Raw genomic sequence first — 24,881 nt, 5'->3', positions numbered from 1 at the left:
AACAATATGAATTCTATCATTTGAGAAGTAATTGCAAATGGCTAGCACTACATTAGCTGCCTGAGGATAGTTTATATATATTCTTTGATTAGTAATTCTTATCATTCCAGCTCTATTGCATGATTTCTCATAGGGTGATCCTTGTATCCCTTGACCCGATTTTACGAATATTTAACTTAAGTTAATAGAAAAATGACTTTTCATAAAAACAAAATATAATTTTTATTTATTTATAATTGATTAAAAAAAAAAATTTATTTTTTTAATAAAAAGTATACAATTACATAATAAATATTATATAAAAAGTTTAATTCAATATTTTTTTGATTAGATGAAAAATCTAAAAGAACAATAAATAAAATATTTTATTAAAATATAATAAATGAATACTATAGAACTCAAACTTAACTTATTTCAAATTTATGCACTCATATTTGAGAAATCTCTGACAAACCAAATGATCAAATAAGATAGAGTAAACGGACATGGAGTTGTAAATTTTATGAGGCCACACTAAGCCTCAACATTTAGTGTCTGATATATAAACCACACCTATCAAATATAATCTAATAGTTCTCAAATTTGAACGGCAAGCAAGATATAAGAATCATTAATGGAAATAAAAGTGCAAGAAAGTAATGTAGGGAAAGAATCCAATGTGAAAAGATAGACTACTCTTAAACATCACACATTGAGTAGAAAATTAAGTTTCAGAAAAATAAGTCAACTTTTACTATTTAACACTTTTAGACTTCGAATGAATCTTAATGTATGATGTTTAAGTTGTAGGGAAAAAACTTAGCATCCATATAGTGCAAGATTTAAAATAAAACCACTACTGGAATAGCTATGCCCAGGTAGAAGAATCAACTACTTTCATAAACCTGAACAACCCTAGGAAAAACAATTCCACCGACCAACGTGTTCGATGCAACTTCTTGCCTTCATTTCTCCAGTTTTTTCTATTCAATTGCGTAAAGGGGACGAATGTTTGGCAATGTTGATAGAATTAAAGAATTTTTATCCTTAGCGAAATCGCTGACGATTACTTCATTGCAATGTGAATATTGTTGAGAAAGTAGATAAGGATAGCCTTAGTTTCTCCAAATTTCAACACTAAATCCCGGAAAGCGGAGAAATTGTTGAGAACGCAGATAAAATTTATGAATTTTTAATGTTTGTGAAGTTGGTGGGGATTCCCTTCTTTGCAATGTGTCGATCTCTTCTAGACCACTTCTTTAATTTTCGATAGGCTTTCACTTGGCTCACGCAGCTGCTTGCAGACTGCTGCCCAAATTTCCTCAGCTTTACCGCCGAAAAGGACATGCCACGAACCTGCCTCTTGATTGTCTGAGCAACCTAAGTGTAGAGTAAGTTTCTTCGCAGTGAAGGGGAAGGCCACGAGTCTGCAAATCGATCGCCAAGGTGTGCTAAAAATTGGATATGTGTGGAGCTTGCGTAACGTATCATTGGTTTGGTACTGCTTAAACGGATATTGTTCATCACATCATTGTTTGCTAAATATAATTATAATTATTACTATTATTTTTAAAAAACATTAAAATTAATTTTTTTTTTAATTTTAATTTTTTTTTTTGAGATTTGTGCTTTTTGATAACCCTTCTTCTAGTGTTTTTATTACTATCTACAACAACTATACAGATGATAGCATGCACTGACAGCAAGGGGTTGGATTTCATTTCGTAATATCATGTTGGTTGTGTTGTTAGTAACTCTTATGTATTCCATTGTTTTTGAGTGGATATGTCGCTTTTGGTAATGTTCTATAAGAAATCTTGCAAGCTCTTCAGTTTGGTAAATTTTTTTGATGTGCACTAACATGGCTTTAGAAAACTTTATGTTAAAAAGGATTTTTAATATTCTTTAATAATGAACTCAGCTCTTCCCCTTTATACCCACTTAAAAGTTTTCTTTGGAAAACTAGAGTAAATTAGAAATTTATAGGGCATAGTGTTATACGATTTAATTGTGGGCTCTAAAGTACAACGTTCTTCTCCTTTTAATCTTGTTTCAGATTAAAAATGGAAAACAAGGTTGAAAATAGAGATTTCCTATTTTTCTATCATTTAATATTAATGATGAACCATGTGTTCTGTATACATTTATTTGTTTGCTTAAATTTTTGAGTCTATAGTCTTGATTTTTCAGCATTACAAGGCTGAAATCAAGATTCCTAAATCTGATTTAGATTTACATTTAAAACTAAATCATATTATACAATGATTTAGAATTTTAGTCTAGAATTTTAGTTTTTTTTTAATATAACTAGATCTATAAAAGTCCCCATCTAATTTATATTTATATGCTTATAAACATAAGTAGGAAAATGTAAATAAAAAGCATACCATGAGGCCATAAGCAAGAACTTGGATTCCTAAATTTCCAAGAGAACATCTAGCAAGTTGTAGATTGCCCAAATGCCAACAAAATATCCTTTTATTCATTCTCTTCATATAGTTCATCATGTAAACTATGCTTGTGGTTGCAGCAAGGGGCCATAACTTCTTGTATTCAAAAAATATTGCATCTCCCATCTTCTTTATCCCTGATTGATTGGGATTAGATAAAATAAATTTCAATCCCTTAGTGTCATCTACAAGATGAGCATTCTTAGCACTAGTTATTCATTGAATCTTGAAATCTGTATATAAATTATTCAAATCTATATATACAATGTTGAAACACTTTTTTCATAGATATCCTTTGAAACATATAAGGTTAAAGCATTACAAACAGTAAACAGATATAGAACAATTTGAAGGGCTTTCCTTCCATCCTCCAATTTTCAAGTTTTTAACTACTGTTTTCCTTTGATAGATGAAAACCTAGAAGATAACAAAATAAAGTAAATCCTGCAGGGGAAAGAAGAAAATATTGGATCAAAATCATGAATAATAATTCAAGTGTAAAGTATTTTCATGATAAACAATTTTTGAAAGAGGGCCTATGGTTATATTTTGAATTGAAGGGGGATATGTTGAATTTGCATTTGGACTTCTTGACACAAGGGAATCTTATTTTGGGTTTAGAACATCAAGTCTGGATTTAGAATCAGATTTCTTCCATGATAATCTTGTCAATTTGTTTTAAAATCCTCTCCGAAAAATCATTTTACAACTATTTTAATAGATACAGAAACTAAGCATCTTAAAACTTCTTTATAAAAGCTTCATTTCTGAATTCACGTAACATTACGAAATATGAATGAAGTAACAGAAAAATGCAAGAAATTGTAAAAGCTTCATAAAGATTTGATTTCACACATCTCTAATGAAAATTTGGAGAGTTCGAAAGCCCCATAAGGAATCAAGTACCGCTAGTCCATAAACGATCCACATCCAAGAAGCTAAAGCAACCAAGAAACGATAAAAAATTCATCATCTGACTAAAATTTATGAACAAAGTCATTCTCTTAATAGCAATTTTGAACAATGTCTGCTAAAATATTACTTAAAAAGCTAAGTTAAAATGCTTAGCATGGGTAAAAGACCCGTGACCAACCAATTGTCATTTCACATCATTCCTGCAAAGTTCAATAATCTGGTAGGTTCTCATATTTGCAACTATTTTCAGTGTCTTCTAGAAATCTATCCTAAGTGTTTTAGAAAAAAGTAAAGAAAGACATAAGAAGCTTATAATAACGGGACAATCTAAAGTCTGTAAATTTCATTGCAACAATCTATAAAATTCAAATTTGTGTTTATGATCTATTGTTTTCCATCTGGTGAATGCCCTCCAATCTAGATGGTCATGGATCATAAAGTGATAAAAAGGTCATGAAATTGCTCTATTATTTCCTTTCCTATGTTTCCAATAGTAAAACTACTAAATTACAACTTCTTAAACATTTTGGAAATGATTTCAACATTGGCAGAGTTTCCAAAGCTGGAGTAGGCTTAATCTGCTTGTCCAAGGTGTAAGTATTATGCAATAAAATTTGGTGAATGATTTTTCTAAATATTTTACTTTTTCAAAACATTTGGATATTCCAATCCATGAAATGTTTCATGATCTGAAATTGAATTTAACAAAAGATTATATTGAAGTATATCAATACAAAGCTCATTAGATTATTTATCTTAGTGAATTCCATAGGGAAGATGAAAGAAAGAAAATCTTACTTTGGCTCTTCTTCTATCTAATTTATCACACAGTAAACTGTCCTTATACACCTTCATTTTATTTACACCAGAAGTTTATAAATGACTATGCAAATAAAAGCATCAATTTGCTAGATATACTCTACAGTCTACAGTCTGACACGCACTCAAAATAAAGAATATTACCTTTGGCAAGGCGCTCCTGGTCTTAGAGAGATTCACTGCCATTAACACCAGTCACAACAGTGTCTCCCCCGTGGGCTTTCTGCTCGAATTCGCTTCCATCTTGTCCTCAATATTTTTCTTCTCTTCTTGTACTGTTTATTCTTATTCTTCTCTTACCCTTAAATCTTTTATCTGATTCTCTCATCTGCTGTACCTTCTATAGTGCAAGATATGAATGACACAACTGTTATTAATAGCAATTGTTCAGAAAGACACATATCATTCTCCTGAGGATCACGCTTTAGCTGGCAATTGTAAATAATGAGAACCTTACAGAAAGCATATCAATTTACATTCACATTCTCCATCATAGACTACGTTTTTAAATCTCACTGGGCCAGAAAATCCAAACCAACCATCATGGGGATTGAAGATGATAACACAAAACTAAGACAACTTAGGCAAATTGACCCCTATGCCCATAAGTGGTAGGGACATTCAACCTAGACAACTCCATTCAAATTGGATTCAGATGCTTAGAGGTGACCCTATATCAGTTCTCCCAAATGTATCTCATGCATCACCCATACATGATTATTTCCTTGATTGATTAGCACTTCACGTCATTAACTATATCAAATACATATGGAATCATATGTTAGACACTGTCTTGATCACACATGCACTAAGCATACATCTAATGCATACCACAAATGAATAAGGTTGCTACTGCGTGCAATAAAGAATAATTTCTGATCCAAATCTGATCGCTAATGTACAATATGTTGATCTGCTCTTATTAGAACCAATTCTTATCGAATCTCTTTCCTTGATGCCTTGTCCCATTTTGGTCTTCACCATATACAACTTAATATGTCCATGAAGATCAGCATCCCCAGGCAAGTTGCAGGCCTTTCAGAGAGGATTGTGGTTTTTCAGAGTGTAACTCCTGTAATTCTTTTTCATAAGCAATAGCTACCATTGATCCTTCACTTAATCACACCTGTTAATGCTTCCTCCATCGCTGAACTTGTATTATTTGATCATTGTCTAATGCATGGCAATTTATTTCAGTTGTTGTTCCTTTATTTTGTCATGTTGTCTGATCTCCCATTCTCAGAACATCAAGATGTCTTAAAGGTAAGACGATTTACAAGTGTATTGGTACCCTCGTCATAGTGGGGCATTAATTCTAAAATATGGTAGCCTCATTCTCTCCCTTTAAAATCTGTTCTTCCCAGTAATGCTGCTGATCAATGTTTCTCGCGTTTGGTTGGTTGGAGACTTACATGCCAGAATACATTTGAAGCTGACTGACCATGCTTTGCCTTCTATATATATATCATGTACCTTGAAACAATAATACAATAAAAAAACTATTTCAAAAATTTGATTACTGAAAGCTAAATTCATTTTGACTAATCCTATGATACTATAGATGCGGTTATGACAATTTTCATTGCATCAATGTAAATAGAGTGAATGAATGCTGTACTAATACCCAAATAAATAATAGAGAAAAGCAACATATATCATAGATAGTTCAATCCAATGCAAATATGTTTCCAAATGTGCATATAAGAATAGTTCCGAGCCTCAAATGATTATATATCCAAGATTAAAATTTAATGGTTTTGCACTTGACAATACATTGACAATGTATCAAATGAGACATTTCAAACCTATATTTAGATGTGATTCTTTAAAACTATATTTATGTGGTCCAATGTAGGACTTTAATAACATTGGTCTATGATAGCAGTTTATAAGGTCCCATCCTTATGAAATGTAAAAATTGAAGTTCATTAGTTTGTTTGTGATACACAATATTTTATACTTGTGGGCACACTAGTTTGTAAGTTTGAAGTGGTTGAAGCCTTTTTTTAGACTCTTTCTCCTAGTTCTGTGTAAAGCCATCTGTTGGAGTCCACAAATAATCACAAAGAAACTCTTCACAGTGAGAAAAGATAATATTTAAAACCAGATGTCAAATAGAATAATACTCCTATGCATCCTAAAAAATGATGATCATAGAATATTGATAGAAAATTTATTTTTTTAAACATTTATGAACTTATACATAGATTCAATTTATAGTATTTAAAACTAATAATAATATTAGTTATTGTTAAGTTTTATTATACTCTTTAGTTCATTTTATTTTAATATTCTTTAAGTATTGCAAATTTGCTTTCTATTTTTCTTCATGATTTATGTGATTTATGAGTTACAACATAGTATGTTTTCTCTGCTTTCTCTCATCAACAAGGCTACCAAAGAACTATGTTCTTAAGGTGTACTTCTCATTAGTCTATTGAGAGGATGGTTGTCATTTGATGATAGAAATCTTGCATGGCTTTATCAAGAGGTAAATATTTATTTTCTTTTACTTGTAGATCTTTATTATAAGATAAACATTTTATGTAAATTGTAGATCTTTATCATAAGGTAAAAAGGTAAAAGAAAAAATATGTCTCACCCTTTTGTAAAGGAAAAGACTAAATAATATAACTGTTCACCTTCAATGACATAAAATTGGCATTATTATTTAGAGTTTGAAAATGAAGTAAACTAATGAAATGTCTAGAAATGGATGAAGTTTAGGATAAATTTTTTTAAATAATTTTTTTGAATAATTGTTTTGAATAAAAATTGATATATTATCCTAATTTTTATTAGATAATAATTTAGTTGCTGAAAAATGCTAAAAGTTAGGGGTTTGGTTCCCACCACAAAACTAAATGAAAAAAACTTATTTCTCTTTTATCTCAGACTACGTTATAGATAACATATATAGCTATAATAATAAAATATAAAAATTGTCTTTCGACCTACATTTTCTCTTCTATAATAATTTAAATTTCAACTCACTTGAAATTGATAGTTTTAATTTCCCACCACATTTTTCAAATCAAATCTACTCTAACCAGAAGAAAAACTATACATTTTGGAAAATGACTCTCCTCTAGAACATCATATAATTTTTATTTTTTTTAATATCATTTAATATTTTTCTCCTTCTCAAAATCAACATGTTTTCAAGTGTTAAAATAAGTTCTTGTAGAATTCTTTTAATTAGATTATAATATATATAATTAAAACACTATAAACTCTATATGAGAATACTCTTGACTTCAAGCTCTATAAAATGGTGTTTATATGTTATTAAAAAATATCATTAAAAATAGTAAGAGTTATTGAAACATTAATGTTTTGAAATAATTTTATTTTTAAATAGTAATTGGATGCAAACTATTATAAAATATGCATTTAATAGACATTTCCAATTGGAAAAGTGTGAGGCCATATATAATTTAGCGAGAATTGATTTATCCAGACCATACGTTTAAAAAAATTGATTTTTAGATAGAAATACTCAAATATACTTTTTTTGATAAGTAAACCTGAAATGTGACACAACTTTTTACTTTTACCCAAACATTTTATGTAAATTGTTAATCGCAAATATCCCTTTGAAAAGTTGGCATGTTATAAATTAGATAATGGTTCATCTCCCACCACTTTTTACTCTCTTGTAAAAAATCATAGCTTTACTGAAAAATGAGTTCTTAATGTCTTGTAAGGTAAGTAAAAAAGTCTCAAAGGAAAGATTACAAAGGCATTGGAGATAGAATAAGTACTATTAGACTCATTGAAGGTTGCATACAAGTGCAGACATAGGAAACCACTCTAGTGTAGATTAGGTGATAATCAACTTCATCATCCCTAGAGTCACTATTAGATTATGTATAAGACATGAATCCTTATATGATTGAATTAAAATATTTTAATTATATAGTTCAATATGGTGTGGAGATTTTCAAAAGAGATTTCAAGTGTACAAATTGGCTTTCTCCAGTTGCTCGCAACTTGATCGAAACAATTCTATAGTACTGGTAGATACTAATAGAGATGTAGAATAATTAGATAATTATATCAAGTTGTTTTCTTAAGAGTTTTATTAAGTTATGTCTTTCAAATAGTGTATTATATAAATGGATGATTTCAAAAAAGGGAAAAGGAATTCAAATGTGTATGGAACTCTTTTTCTATAAAGGAAGATGACATAATTCACTTGATCTTTTCATTTACTTCTCCTTTATAATATTTCATTGAATATCAGTTTTTTTGTATTCTTTCTATATAAGTGTCAGTTTGTTTTAGGTCTAAAAAATTGGTGTTTAAAGTTTTCTTTCAATTTTATACTCTAGAAATTTTAAAATAGCCCCTTACTTTTTAACTAGTTAGATTCTTCATTAGGATCCACATTAAATTGGTCTATATGAAATTTTGGCACACACTTAGACAAACAGAATGCTTTGAATTAGATTTGAATGTTTACTACTACATAATAATAGCCACAACCATCACTTCACTAAACCCTAGTGGAATCTCTTAGACATTTTTTAATATCAAATTAAACTTTGAATTAAATCCCTATATCTAGAAATGAAGAATAGTACTTAGTACTAAATTAACAAAAAAAATATAATACATATTTTATATAGTGGACATATAAGTTTTGATTATAGAATAAAACAAACACAAAACCCTATTTACAAAATGATGTCACCAATAGACATAAAATATAGCACAGATAATTTAGCAAAACCAAAGATGACAAAATGACTTCTTCCATGTACAATGACAAAAAGACTTTTTTATATATCAAGACCATTCATATATCTTCTATAAAATACTTGAATGCCTCATGACATCCATGCAATTTGAGCTGATATAAACAAATAATATTAGAAGTTGAAAAAAGTGTCTACAATTTCTTCATACTTGTGAACGCCATTTGGTAATAGCTCACATGCAAGAAATATTTTAAAGAACTATGTTTTTATTCTAATGATCATTTTTTATGACTTTTAACTTCTTTAAAGAAACAATAAAACAACTAATATTGAGTGTAGACACATTTATGCTTTTAGTTTTGTGGATTCAAATTGCAAGGGGAGAAAATCTCTGCATATTTCAAATCATTAAAGATGAAGGTGTAGATTCTTAATTTCATGAGGTCAAAGTTTTATACTAGATGGAAATTGATGATATACACTCATGTTAATATAGAGGAGGATCCTTCCATTGTAATGAAATCTACACAAATTGTGAAAATGAAGAGGAGAAATAGAAATCTCCCATCCTTGGTATAATTAGAGATTTTGTAGCATATGTAGTAAACAATTATATTCATACATGGCAAGAATTAATTCATATTTCCCCTTGTGGACATTATATTGAGGGTTTGAGATGAATCTCTTCTTTTCCCAAGGGATTGACAAAAATAGAAGTAACAACAACAACCATCAATTCACCATCATTAACAAAAACTTTAGCTACTGAGACATTTTGACCCCTAACCCCATCAACTGTACTCTTACACCCTACTCAAGTGAAAGTGCTAGTTTAATTAAATCTCTCAAGATGAGGGAATATGTGGGATGATTTATCCAAGCCATATATTTAGAAAGTCTTAGATTGTTAGCACATGCATTGTTATCATCACTTTTCTTGAATTAATCTCCAAATGTATAGGACAACTCATAGTAAAGTTATAATAATAGGGGTTGGATCCTCTTTATACATAGGATTGAAATATCATTTTATCACATCATCTTTCCTTAAAGAAAAATAGAGAAGGGGAAAGACAATGAAATCATTTTGCATGCTGCTAATTATAATAGTCACATTGTGTCATGTGCATGGTAGGTGGTAGGTATAGCTAGTATAAGCTCACCCTTATTCTGATTATTTGCATTGATGATTTTAATTGTTAATAATATTAGATTTCTACAATTCGTTTGTCATATAATTTTTGTTTTTGAATTTGATTGTGTATTTTTTCAGTATCAATGTTTTGGATCACATTCTATTATTTTTATGTGATGATTGTTGATATATTGGCAAGTATTTCAATTTCTTAGGATGATCCATGAATAGATAATACATCCTATAACAAGTCTCAGTGTGGTGTTGATATGACATGTTGTGAGATAGGAGCATGTGGTGACTCGAGGGGTTATTTATGCAATCCCTAGATGGATGCTTGTATTTTTGACACTTATTGTCTTGAGGAAGGTGAAACATGTTGCAAGATATACTCTTATGATGAGGGATTTGAGCATTGGTGCGTGGAGACTTCACAATGATTATCATAGTATAGAGATGCATATTTTGGATTTGATTAAGTGTTATATTTTTTTATAAAATTTTCAAATCACACATAGTGATCCATCATTTGGATGAGACATGTTAGATGAGATATCTCCTTTAGCTCTTCCCATCTTGATGATAGATAATTGATCTCCTTTAATTCTTCTCATTCTGATGATCGATCACTGAGTGTGATTTGAAATGTTAGTGCAAAGATATGACACACAATAAAATCTAGAAACTACATATCTCTACCATGACTAATTGTGAAATCTCTTCATGTTAATGATTGTCATATCTTAATTATATTTTATTTCATTAGATTGCAAGGAATATTTTGTGTGAGATTACAATGATTTCATAGAATTAGTTTAAGAAAATAAAGATATTTATTGTCAACCTATAGAATATTTTGGTAGTATGAGTCATTTATATTTAATTGTTTGTTATTACATATCTTTTTTAGAGTTTGTATGATTATCTATTTTAGGTTCTACTCAACTATAGAAGAATCATAACTAAAAGAGAGATGGTAAATTATTTACATGTAGTATATTATTTCTTATAATGAGAATAAATAAGATTAAGATAATTATCTTTTTCTTATATACTAATCATAAATAAATGCTTATCTTTTATTGTGTACTATATTTATTTAGTGGAATAGTGCTAGATTTCTATAGACATAACAAAGTTATGATAGTAAAATTGATTTGATCTTTATCAAATTAGATTTTAAAATTTTGATTCTTATAAAACCAAAAAGATGACAATAGAAGATGAATTAGAGATATTAACAAAAAAATTAAGAAATTAATTTTTGATTCTTAAAATATGAATTAGAGATGATTTATCCTTTCTAGGGATTGATCCTCCCAAGTTAGTTCCTACTACCCTATCTTTGAGGAAGAGCTACAATGAGGTGGTGATAGGATCCAAGAAGAGGATAGCAATGATGGATCTTCCAAAGGTCATATAAGGTGTTGCAAGCCCAAAATTTTTTCTGCTAGACTCCTTAGCAGAGAATGTATCCTTTTCTATCCATCTCTTCTTGGTAGGAAGATTTTTAACAATTAGACCATCAATTGAAATGGTTAGAAAATGGAGTTGCCAGTGGAAACATAAGGGTAGTGTCTCAGTTTTAACACTTTTGGGTGGAATTTTTGTGCTCAATTTTACCTTGTAGAGTGATGTTAACAAAGTCTTATTGGGTACTTTGAGTTATGTAAACCATGGTTTTTTGTTGGGTCAGTAGAAACAAGGAATTGACCCTACAATTTACCTCCATCACTTGGCATGTATATGGGTTCATTTTCCTATGTCCCCACTTGAATTCTTAGATGAAAGAGTCCTCAAGAAGATTGGCAACTCATTTGGACACTTCATCACTCTAGACGATGTTACTAGATCTATGTCTAGGTTGGTTAGTCTTTTGTCAAATTTTGGTTAATGTTTTTATAAACCGACCCCTTCCAATGACCATCTAACTCAACTCCAAGTGGGGGAAGAGAACCCAAGCTTTGGATTATGAGAATAATAAGTTTTCAAGCTTGGTTAGCATACGCATCTTAATTTTCTTTAAAAATGTTACATCTTATTCCACCATCATGACATATTTTTCATACAAATAATACTGAACAAATACGATTATTAAAAATACCACCTTATTGAAAATAATTTCATTGTTTGATCCATTTTAATTAATTTTAAAAGTAAGATAAATGGTACTTTATTCTATTTTTATTTCATAGAGTTGTATTTATTTTTATTATTTATCATTATAAAATAATTAAGGATAAAATGAGTAGACATCATTCATATAATTATTCAATAATATTTTGGATATAATTTGAAAGAAGCTATTCAAGGAGGCAAGTGTTGTTTCTACAAAAAATGTGCTAAATATATTGCATTTCAATTAATTTGCAATGCAATAATAGTTTTCAAATAAGAAAATTTATATCAGCTCTCTATTGAGACCAAAATATGAAAGGAGTCTAATATACACAACTAAAACTAAACAAACATAGTAAATGGAGAAAGAAAAGAAAACTCTAAATGGGTTATCTATGATATTCTTAGCATTGAAGCCCATGGAATATTTTTTATAATGTTAGCAAGGGTGTATATTCATACCCATCAAGTTATTGAACATGGTACAAAACAAGTCTGCATTCCAAGGGCTATCACAATGAACATTTAACAAAGTCACTTGTAGAAATCAATAACCCAATAGCACTAATACAAAAAAATTGACTCGATATCTCTTTAAAATTTTGCAACTTTCGCAAGGTTGTCAAATTCCTCCTTTGTTCTCTCTTTTCTCCTAGATTTTATGCCAATGTATTAAAAGATTTATATGAGATGAATCTCTATAAAATGTAGCGGTCTCTGCATCTATTGGTAAGATACAATCCACTACAATCAACTTTCCATTCTTTGACAATTCCTTGTGATAGGTTTTAAAAAACTTTATGCAATGATCACCACTCCAATCATGTAAAATCTACTGACAGAAAAAATAAAAATAAATATTAATTTTCTAGTTTAATAGTCAAACCAAATACATTTTCAAATATCATATAGAGAATAAATTAGACCATAACCAACAAGCAACTAATTTCATTTAAGAATTATTATTATATTATATAAGATTTTTATTTATTGTAAGCTTCAGTATTTACCAATGGTGTAATTATTGTATTTGTTTAAAAAGAATATTACATTTCTCTAGCTTACCCAATGCTTGCTTAATAGTCCATTATTTATACAGTACCAATGTCAAAATTATAATGACTTTCACAATAAAGTTGCAACCTTCAAATTACATTATGCATTTAAGTTGTTTATAAATCTAAAGATAAATGTTGAAGAACTAGATGCCAAATATATAAATTGAAATATTTCTTAATAAAATGACCCCAAAAAACAAATCTTTCTATATGAAGGTAATTTTATTTTGAAATCAAACACCCACCTCATTCAATAATCAAGACATATATCTAAAGTGGAAACATAAGTATTATAATCTTTATCTAGAGTCTAAATGCTAAAAATACTAGCAAATATTGTTAGAAACATCACCCAACTATTTCAAATCATTAATTTGAATTACATACCATCATAAAAATAGCCTTGGTTGATGGTACATTCTCAAACATGTCTCCTCCAACATGTGTGACACCTTATCCAAAATTCATTCAAAATTGTTTAGTTTGTGGTTTATGAGTGATTTAAATAAAAATCTTAAAGTAGAATATAAATAGAAAAATAAGAGATATTTTCCAAAACAAGTTAAAGTCAATGTTTAAGTAATATTGGTATTTTTAGATTTGGTGTTTCTCAAATAGATTTTGTTTAAAATTTTTATCAATGTTTTGTGTCAATCTACAAGATCCTTCTTCATAATGCTCGAGAACATGGATTAGACAATATTTTGGTTTATGATCTACACTTTTAGATCATGTTGTAATCCATTAAACACAATCTATTTATTGATCTCTATTTGAAATACAATAATATTTCTTTTAAAAAGTCAATTCCTTATTATCTTGATAGTCACTTACAAAATATAATTTAAAAATCTCAAATAATGTAATCTTTAAAAATGTTAATACAATCAATTAAATCTAATTAATTAACAATAAAATAGAAATGATTAGCACTCATTTACACATTGATCAATACTATTTACTAAGCTAGATACTTAGGAGCATCTTTCACAACATGAGGCAAGTCAAAATTCACTCGCTTGATATGAGGGTATTTGGAGAGTATAAGATTAAAAGTAGACCCAAATCCACCTCCCACATCCACAAGCTCCTCTAGCTATTTGAAGCCATGATAGATATCAAAAATATTCTCCATCATCATTGAAGAATGCTTAGACATTGCCCTATTTAATATGACATTGAATATATGGTCCATGGCAGGGTAGTCAAATGCATGCACCCCATGAGATTTGGTAAATGGCTGACTCCCGTCAAGAACAACATCCTTTAGATGAAACCAAGAGTCTATAAAGACCTTGTCCTAATTCACTAGTACAAATGGTGCCAAGGACTTCGCATCCCTTTTCTTCACAATGTATCTACACAGAGGAGTAAGACCATAGATCCTCTTAGGCTTCCCATTATTTCCCATGGTTAAAGAGAAAGTGAGGAGTGAATGACTTGCTAGGACTCTTGGAAACCTCTCTAGAGTAATTTTCGCATTTGGATAAATGAAATCTATATTAAAAGAAATGTATGGTTTGATGAAGATGTTAAGAATGATAACTCCCTAATATTATATTTCTTCCAAATCTTGATTGATGAAGCAAATTCTACTTCTATCAATGGTTAGTCAAGGTGTGCAAACTACTATAGGAGAAGATACTCAAGTTGAAGAATCAAGTGAAAGTGATAACGAAAATCCAAGGAAATTTAGAAGCATCCAAGAAATTTATCAAGAAGGTCCTAGAAATATATTTGCTAACATGCTCTTATGGCTAAGGTGATGTAGGTTGACACTCCAAGCATGTATGAAGAAGCAAAGGGAAAAGATGAGTGGGAAGCAGCTATGCAAGAAGATTACAAATCTTTGATAAAGAATGGAATGTGGGAGTTAACAAAACTTCTAGAAAATGGAAAAATGTGGTTGGTTGCAAGTGGACCTATAGAACTAAGTTTGCATCAAATGGAGCTATTGAAAAATACAAAGAAAGGTTAATGGCTAAAGGTTTCTCACAAAAAGAAGGTATAGATTATACTGAAACCTTTTCTCTAGTTACCAAAAGACTTCTGTTTATACAATAGTTGCTTTAGCTACAAAGTTTGGTTGGAAATTTTTTGAAATGGATGTAAAAAGTGCATTTTTGCATGGTCACTTGTAAGAAGAAAATTACATGCAACAACCACCAGGATTTATTTAATATGGTCAAGAAAAATTGGTATGTATATTAAGAAAATCACTTAATTGTGTTAAGCAAGCACCAAGGGCATGGTTCTTCAAAATAAATAAGTACTTTCTAGATGTTAGATTTAAAAGAAGTAAAGTTGATCCAGATTTACATGTAAAATATAGTGATGATAAATTTGTTATCATTGTATTGTATGTGGATGACTTGATTATTACATGACATCACACACATGATATTGAGATAACTAAAGATCAACTCATAAATGTTTTTTAAATAACTAATTTAGGACTAAAGCACTACTTTTTGGGTATGCAAGTATGACAAGAAGATTGAAGTTGAGTACTAACTCTACTCAAAAGAAGGTGGATGGAAAATTATATAGGCAACTTGTTGGAAATGTGTTGTATCTTACTATATAACTAGACAAGATATTGCATATGCGGTTGGTATTGTATCTAGGTACATGGAAGATCTGCACATTGAATATTGGAAAGTGGCTAAAATAATGTTAAGATACATTAAGGGTACTTACTAGCTTAACATTGAATACCAATATCGAGGAGAGCCTACTTTAGTTGGATATAAAGATTCTAATTATGTAGGTGACATAGATGATAGAAAATCAACTTCAACCAATTTCATGGAGCAACAATAAGCAATCAATGGTATCACTCTCAGTGATAGAAGTTGGATATATTGGATCATGAAAGCCATCACAAGAAGCATTGTGGATTAGCCAATTAATTGAAGAATTACACCATCCACAAGACTCTTCAACTACAATATTTTGTGACAACCAAAGTACTATCAGGCTAGCAAAAAATCTAATATATCATGCAAGGTCCAAGCATATGTATCATCATTTTGTTCGAGATCTAATTGAAAGTCAAGAGGTGGAGCTTCAATTTTGTTGAATAGAAGATCAAGTTGCTGATATATTTACAAAAGCATTGTCTATTGTAAAATATACTAAATTTAGGGATCTATTACAACTCAAGGAAGTTCCTATCCTCTCCAAATAAACATTAAGGGGGATTGCTAGAATAAATAGTGTTTATTTATCTCTTGGTAGTTAGGCATTTAATATGTAGTTTGAAAACATCATGAACTATCCATATTTCTCCTATATCTTCATCAAAGCATATATTTCTTTTAATATAGAATTCATTAGTTTTAGGATTGTATAACCTATATCCTTTTGATTCCTCACTATATCCAACCATTATGGACTTCTCACTCTTCCTTTCAGGTTTGTTCCTTCTTTCATTAGAAATGTGAGCATATGCATTGCAACCAAAAATTCTAAAATGAGATACTCTAGGCTTTCTTCCACTCCATGCCTCTTTTGGTGTTATATTCAAAACTTCCTTAGTAGGTGTTCTATTCAAGATATATACCGCAGTATGAACTACTTCAACCCAAAATTTAGCTTCTAGATTTTTAGAGTGAAGCATACACCCAACCATTTCTATTATAGTTTTATTTTTGCTTTTGGAAACCACATTTTTTTTGGGGTGAATAAGAGATAGTTGAGTCCTTTATGCCATGTTCTTAACAAAAATCTAAAAAGGTCATATTTATATATTTAGTCCCTCTATCAATCCACCAAACAACAAGTCCAATATTATTATTATCCAATGATTACAGCCTGATTACAATTTTTAATCCCTTAGAGCTCAATACTGTCAGAAGAAGTAATGTTTGGATCACCCAAAATGAAACAATCCTTAACCCTATGCCCTTTTATACAAGTATTTTTACTACTTTAGTGTTAAAAATTAGTTACAATGTGTTAGCCATAAAATGCTGATATAGTAGCCCCAAAAAAAATTCTCAGTGGCTCCACCCCTAAACCCCAATAGTCATGGCCTAACAGACCTAGCTGTATTGGGGGTTGTCAACCCCCAAACCCCCACTTTGAGCCTAACCTAGACCTGAACCCCGCTGAGGAATTTTGTAGTATGTACAATACTTTCTTGATTAGACATGACAATCTAACAATCTTCCACTTGGGGACTAATCAAGCTCCACACTAAACAACAATCTCTCACTTGGAGATTGATCCTGTAGCTACGCCACTACTCCATGAGGCTCCCACTAGATCAAAACATCTTAGACTTTATTGTTCTTTTATTCCTATTTAGTCTAGAAGACCAATCAAAGATAAAGAGGAGTTCAACTTCTCCCTTGTTACTACCTTGGTAAACATATCTGGTGGATTGTCATCTATATGTATCTTGTCCATCTTTAACTATCTATCATCCAAAACTGACTGAATGAAATGATACCTCAACTGTATGTCTTTTGTCTTTGAATGTAGAGCAGAATTCTTTGCAAGAAGAATGACACTTTGGCTATTTGTAAACAAATAATTATCCCTCTAAGGGTGTCCCAATTCTTCCAAGAAGAACTAAAGTAGTATCATCTCCTTGTCTACCTCTATAGTAGAACCATACTCTACATCTCTAGTGAATAAAGCATTCACCTTCTGTAATATAGAAACCTAGCTCACAATTTTCCCACCAATAGTAAATACATAACCTATAGTACTCTACCTACTATCAATATCCCATACCAAATTTGAGTCAACAAAGTGTAAACACTTACTAGATGTTCCTCTCAAATATTTGAAAATCCATTTAATGACATTTCAATTCACAATTCTTGGATGACTCATATACATGCTAACAACTCCCACTACATGTGCAATATTTGGCCTAGTACATACCATATCATACATCAAGCTTCCTACAGCTGAAGCATAAGGTAACTTTGACATCTTATCCTCCTCTTTTTCTTTCTTGGGATACATCTCCTTAGTCAACTTTAAATGACTAGGTAAAGGTGTGTTGACAGCTTTAGCATTCTCCATAGAGAAATGTTGCAACACTTTTGCAATATAATCAACTTGAGATAATGTCAATTTCCTATTCTTTCTATCTTTGCAAATTTTCATACCAAGGATTTGTTTTTCTTTCCATAAATCCTTCAAAGAAAATGCATGTGCTAACTAGCATTTTAGCCCCTTAATATGATCTATGTTAGACCCAACTACAAGCATATCATCAACATATAAACATAAAATAATGTAGTTTTCATCATCCAACTCTTAAAATAAACACAATGATCTGAATGACACTGACTATATCCATGCTCATGCATAAAACTATCAAATTTTAAATACAATTGCCAAGATGCTTGCTTCAAGCCATATTAACTATTCTTCAATCTACACACTAAGTTCTCCTTACCTTTGACCAAAAATTCCTATGGTTGAGCCATATATTGCTTCATCCAAATCACCATGAAGGAAGGATATTTTAACATCAAGCTACTCCAAATGTAAATCTTCAGTGGCCACAATACTTAGAACGGGGCAAATAAAAGTCATCTTAACAATAGGAGAGAATATTTCATCAAAAGCAATGCCTTTTTTCTGTGCAAATCCTTTTATAACTAACTTGGCTTTAAATCTTTTCTTACCTCCATCCTCTTCTTTCAACCTATAAACCCATTTATTTTGTAAAGCTTGTTTACTTGCAGGCAACTTGCACAAATCCCATGTCTTATTTTTCATTAAGGAGTTCACTTCATCTTCCCTTGTAGACTCCCATTGAATCTTAGTATCCACCTACACAACTTCATCATAACATTTAGGTTCACTAGCATTTGTTAGTAAAAGAGAGTACAAAAAAGGAGAAAATTTTTATGTAGGTCTACTTAATCTTGTTGACTATCTAACATTCACTATTTTGTGTCATATTTTTGTTGTTGTAGTTATTGCACATTATGAGAAATTGTTGGAACATCATCTTTTGGAGTATCATCCAACACTACATAATCATCTTCTTTCTTCTCATGTTGCTGCAATAGATCTTTGTACAACACTTTCTCATTGAATATGTCATCCTTACTTCTTAAAATTTTATGATTTTCAAAATCTCAAAGCTTATAACCAAAGTCATCAATGACATATCCAAAAAATACACATTTCTTCAACTTAGCTTCCAACTTGGTTCTATTTTTCAGAATCTATATGAGAAAATGCTTCTCAACCGAAGGTCTTGAGAAAAGAATAACTCAACTTTTTACTAGTCCATGCTTCCTCTAGAATACCACAACCCAAAGGAGTAGAGGGACCTCTATTAGTCAAATATATAGTAGTATTGACAGCCTCCACTAACATATTTAAAAAACCCTGCATGCAACCTCATGCTCCTTGCAGACTCCATTATAGTCTTATTCATGCGTTCAACCACTCCATTTTCCTGTGGAGTCCTTGGAACAATTTTCTATGTATGACTACCATTAGTGTAGCAATAATCTTCAAATTCATGACTACAATACTCACCACCATTATCATAGCTGAGACATTTTAATTTCCTACTAGTCTCATTTTCAACTAAGCATTTCCATTTCTTAAAAGTTTGAAATACATCATATTTCTGTCTATAGAAATAAACTCATACTTTTCTAGTTACATCATCAATAAATGTAACATAAAAATGAGTGTCACTAATGGAAGATACTTGGGCTAGTCCCCATACATCTGTATGCATAAGCTCTAATTTCTCACTTTTATTTTCCTTCCCAGTCTTCACAAAACTCACTCTCTTTTTTTTTCCATACACACAACTTTCACATAAATCCATATTAACACATTTTAGACTTGGTAAAACATTCTTTGAATGAATTAATTTCATACCTTTCTCACTCATGTGTGTAAGTTTGTGGTGCCACAACACTGTATTAGAATTTGCATTAGCTATTTGTTCTCCCTTCTCAACTATCGCAACTATTCCTGAACATTCATTTTCCTCTGAAACAATTAAAGTAGAAAGAACAATATGACCTATACAAAGATATAAGCTTCCTACTTTCACATCTTTTTTTTACTGCAAGGGAACTTTTTGAAACCTTTCAATTTTTATCATAAAATGTAACTACACAACCCTCATCACCAAGTTGCCTTGCTGAAATTAAATTCCTACTTAGCCTTGGAACATGTTTTACCTCATGTAGTAGCCAATGATTCCCATTATACAACTCAATCTTAACTTTTTCTTTTCCAAAAATTTGACAGGGTTCATTATCCCCCAAATAAACAAGCCCAAAAACCCCTTGGACATAATCAATGAAATAACCTCTATGAGGTGTAGCATGAAATAACCTTTATGAGGTATAGCATGAAATAAAGCAAGAAAATCTAAAACCCATGAATCATCAACACTTTCTAAAGATAGAAGCAAAGCATCGTCTTTAAATTTGTTACTTACCACATTTTCCTCCTTGTCTCCATCTTACTTTTCCACTTCATTTTCCTTTTGAGTCCAATAATCTTTCTTCTTATGTCCTAGGTTCCCATAGTACCAGCAATCATTTGGTCCTCTCAATTGAGACCTCTTCCCTTTTGATTTTCCTCTTGATTTGCCATGATTCTTGGAATTACTTACTCTCTTAGTCGTTCTACCTCAACTTTGTGCATTCAAAACACTTCTAGATGTAGATCTGCCTGAGGTTTTCCTATGAGTTTCCTCACTCCAAATAACACTGATCACATCATCATATTTTAGAGTATTAGATCTAGAAATGGAATTACTTACAACCATTACCAAGCCATTCCAACTTTCAGGCAAAGGACAAAAAATCAAGATAGCCCTAATTTATTCATCAAAATTAATACCCATAAAAGTTAATTAATAGTAATAGTATTAAACTCATTTAAATGATCTGCAAAAGATCCACCTTCTACCATTTTCATATTAAATAAATGATTTTAATGAGAAATACCTTATTTAAAGTAGAGGGCTTTTCATACAATTTCGCTAGGGTTTCCATCAACTATTCCATCATCTTCACTTTTGTAATATTAAATGTCATTGATGGTGCTAGGCATAATCAAATTCTTGAAAGTGTCTTTCTTTCTAAAAGATCCTAGTTATCATTTGTCATAGATCCCCAATTCATGGTATTTCCTTCCAACGACTTCTATAAATCCTTTTGATAAAGATAGTCTTCCATTTGCATCTTTCATAATTGAAAGTTCTACCCATTAAACTTGTCAACCCTCTGCTCACCCTCATCTGCCATCACTGCCACTCAACTGTAAGACTTTCCTATAGAGGATAACTAAAAAATACCTCGCTCTAACACCACCATTAGGGTAAAACAATAGACAAAAATAACGATTACATGAAAATATAAATTAAAAAAAAAAAAAAAGATTATATAGAAGAAAACAGAAGACACCAAGATTTAACAAGGTTCACCCAATCCCTGGGCTACGTCTACCAAATAGCAAGTCCAATATTATTACAATCTAGTGATTAGAATGTAATTACAATTTGTAATCCCTTACAACACAATACCATCGGAAGAAGTAATTTTTGTATCACCCACAATGAAACAATCCCTAACCCTAAGCCCTTTCATACAAGTATTTTTGTTGCTTTAGGTTTAAAAATTAGTTACAACATGTTGACCATAAAATGCCAATATACTAGCCCCAAAAAAATTCAGCCAAGGAATTATGGAATATGTACAATACTTCCTTAATCAGTCACCACAATTCAACAACTGGAATAAGAATAGGCTATTCTTATTCCACTTTTTTTAAGGAATCTACTATGCTCATTTTGGGGTTAAATTACCATAGATGAATTCTAATTCTAATTTTGTATTTTATAAACAAATGTTAGATTGGTGAATGTGAGAATTTGGATTTTCGTATTCCCTCCTAATTCTTGGAACCTAATAGGAACTAAAAGACTTATTGAAAAGGTTTGGTTTGGAAAGATGCAAACTTGTTGGTACCCCTATGATAATTGGTCACAAGTTATCCAACATAGATGAGACACTTGCAATAGAGCAGAAGAAGTATAGATCAACAATTGGAGGTTTGTAGTATTTGAGTCATACAAGACCAAATATAGCAAATGTAATTGGGATTGTAGAAATATTTTAAGATGATCACAAGGATTATCATTTTGTAGAAGTGAAGAGAATATTCATATATCTAAAAGGAACTTCTTATTATGGAATTTGGTATGTCAGATCAAATAATTTCACTTTGTGTGCATATACTAATTCAGATTGGGCAAGCAGTATGGATGATAGAAAGAGCACCAGTGGTGGATCATTTTTTCTTGGAAGAAGATTGGTTTCTTGGCTAAGCAAGAAGAAAGATTGTATCTCATAGATTACAATAGAGAAAGAGTATGTTTTAGAAATAAATAACTATAACCAAGTTATGTAAATGAAAGAAATGTTGACAGATATTAGAATTGAGATTGAAGAACCTATTATCGTTTACTATGATAGCACAAGTACAGTGAGTATGTCTAAGAATCATGTATTGTATTCAAAGATAAAGTATATATTTATAAAGTATCATGTTTTGAGAGAGAAAGCAACATCAAAGGAGATTAGATTGGAGTATGTGAGTACTAACTTAGATTAGATTGTAGATATCTTCACAAAGCCTTTGCCTAAAGATAATTTTAAGTAATTGAGAGGTATGCTTGGGGTTAGTCTCCTACTTACTTCTGAGTAGGTGATGCAAAGAGTGCATTAGTACAGTGGTAAAAAACACTATTATTTGACTAGACTGAATGTTGATGCTTCTTGTATGAGGGAGTACCTAGTATGTTCCAAGTCATTGAGGACTCTTGGTATTTGGTACTTGGTATTGAACAGTGTCTTTGGACACTCAAACTAGTTGATGACTTGGAGCAGTTGATGTAACATTTGGTATGTAACAATTGGTTGTAATATTGAGACCGAGATTGAGACCTTTGACATTGATGTCAATGGGGGAGAGTATATGCATGAAAAACATCTCCTAAGGCATAGGGGAGAGTATGGATGAGAAGAACTCTTAACTTATGGGGGAGTAATATTTCTTTATAGAGATTTAAAAAGATTCATGTATGAAAGTAGGAAGTTGGTTAGCAGCAACAACAAAACACTATTTGGCATTTTTGGAACTTGGATATTTTTCATCTATGTTGTTGTCAATTCTAAAGGGGGAGATTGTTAGCATGAATGATAATGATACTAATTTGGTGGAGTATCCTAAACATTGGAGAGTATTGATATGTTGAATTAATAAATGTGTACTTGTCATTGATGTCAATATAGCATTGTTTCTATAAAGATTAACAGAGTAGCAAACATAGATCATGATGGTATGGATAATGATTTGATTGTCTAGTTATGTGCAGTTATGGACATATACAAGATAGTGTAATGATAAAGTGGTTAAGTGCACAGAAGCTGAGTTGAAGATGTACGGAATTTATACTTGATTTATAGAGAGTAGTTTAGAGACAAAGTATTGGGAAATTAGTTCTTTATGTTTATTACATATCCTTTATAGGAGATGAAATGAAGAGATACACAGTCAATTAGTGATAGAGGATAGTCCATTGGTGATGTCAGTGAGTGCGCAAGCTTTGGTATCAGACATGTGAAGTTTTGTATATAATGTGAGCTGATAGTGCTATTGTAATTGTAATTAATTTAATTATCTTATTTTTAATAAATTAGGAAAAGCCCCAAGGCTAACTCAAGGAATTATTATAATTATATGGTATAAAGGAAGGATGTTTTCCTTCTTTGTCATATGTATGGAAGTATTGTGATCATGGTAAAAAGTGCATAGCTCGTAAAGGAGTAGAGTATTTTCTTAATTCATGTAAGTGATCCAAGGGATCCATAGTTCATGATCTACTTACAAGATCTCAAGGAGCAAAAATATGGTTGACGTGATAGCGGAAGAGGAATGAACAATATATTACCAATTCTATTATTCAGCAAGGAATAAGATAGAGATCATTTGAATAATGGGTTCATTATTCTTGCCCTTAAAGCTATTTGGGTAGTGGTTCTAGCTATCTTCCACAACTCCTAATAGGGATTCAGAGTCTCCTAATAGTGACTCATATGTACTAAATGTATTCATAGACTCCTAATAGGGTCCATCCTCTAACAAGGAATATTTATATTAGTACATCATCTTGTGGGTACCATCCCCACAAGAGTTTTCCCTCTGATCAAGAGTTTCCCTAATTAACATATCTAGTTTTATTGTATATGAGTATCTAATTGTGGCTTCAGTTGATATTTCTCTTATGGTTAAGATTGTTTAAGGTTGTTAATTGTGTTATTAGTTGGATAATTAATTGACCACTCCCCTCTTGGTCATATCAAAGGACTATAGATTCTAATAGTTCATGCTCTTATGAGGTGAAAAAAATTCCTTTTAGGTCATAGGTAACCATTTTGAGGCATTTCATAATCCCCGCAATATTTAGAGCATTTTGAATTAGCCCAACCTTAATTTCATAAAAAACTATTTGTAAGGAGTTTCCTCTTGTGTATGTATTTGATCTTAGGTTGATTCAGGGAAAACAAAATCTAGTTGATGATCATTTTAGTAGAAGAACGTGTGATATTTTGTACATACTCATATTTTTTCATTTTAGGAGTGATACACTATAGGTAATTTCATTAGACGCTTGATATCTAAAGGTCAA

At 30.9% G+C, this 24,881-nt stretch overlaps 1 pseudogene; it reads right to left on the bottom strand.

Annotated features, from left to right (window-relative positions):
- Positions 1 to 1,225: 1,225 nt before the first annotated feature.
- LOC149531306 (caffeic acid 3-O-methyltransferase-like) lies at positions 1,226 to 21,435 on the bottom strand (annotated as a pseudogene).
- Between the last annotated feature and the right edge of the window lie 3,446 nt (positions 21,436 to 24,881).

The sequence above is a fragment of the Cupressus sempervirens genome, chromosome 11 (genome assembly GCF_028749045.1).
Source record: "Cupressus sempervirens isolate cs-2001-9-10 chromosome 11, ASM2874904v1, whole genome shotgun sequence".
Classification (NCBI taxonomy): Eukaryota; Viridiplantae; Streptophyta; class Pinopsida; order Cupressales; family Cupressaceae; genus Cupressus; species Cupressus sempervirens.
The sequence above is the reverse complement of the archived record's forward strand: the minus strand, read 5'-3'. Positions and strand labels throughout refer to the sequence as shown.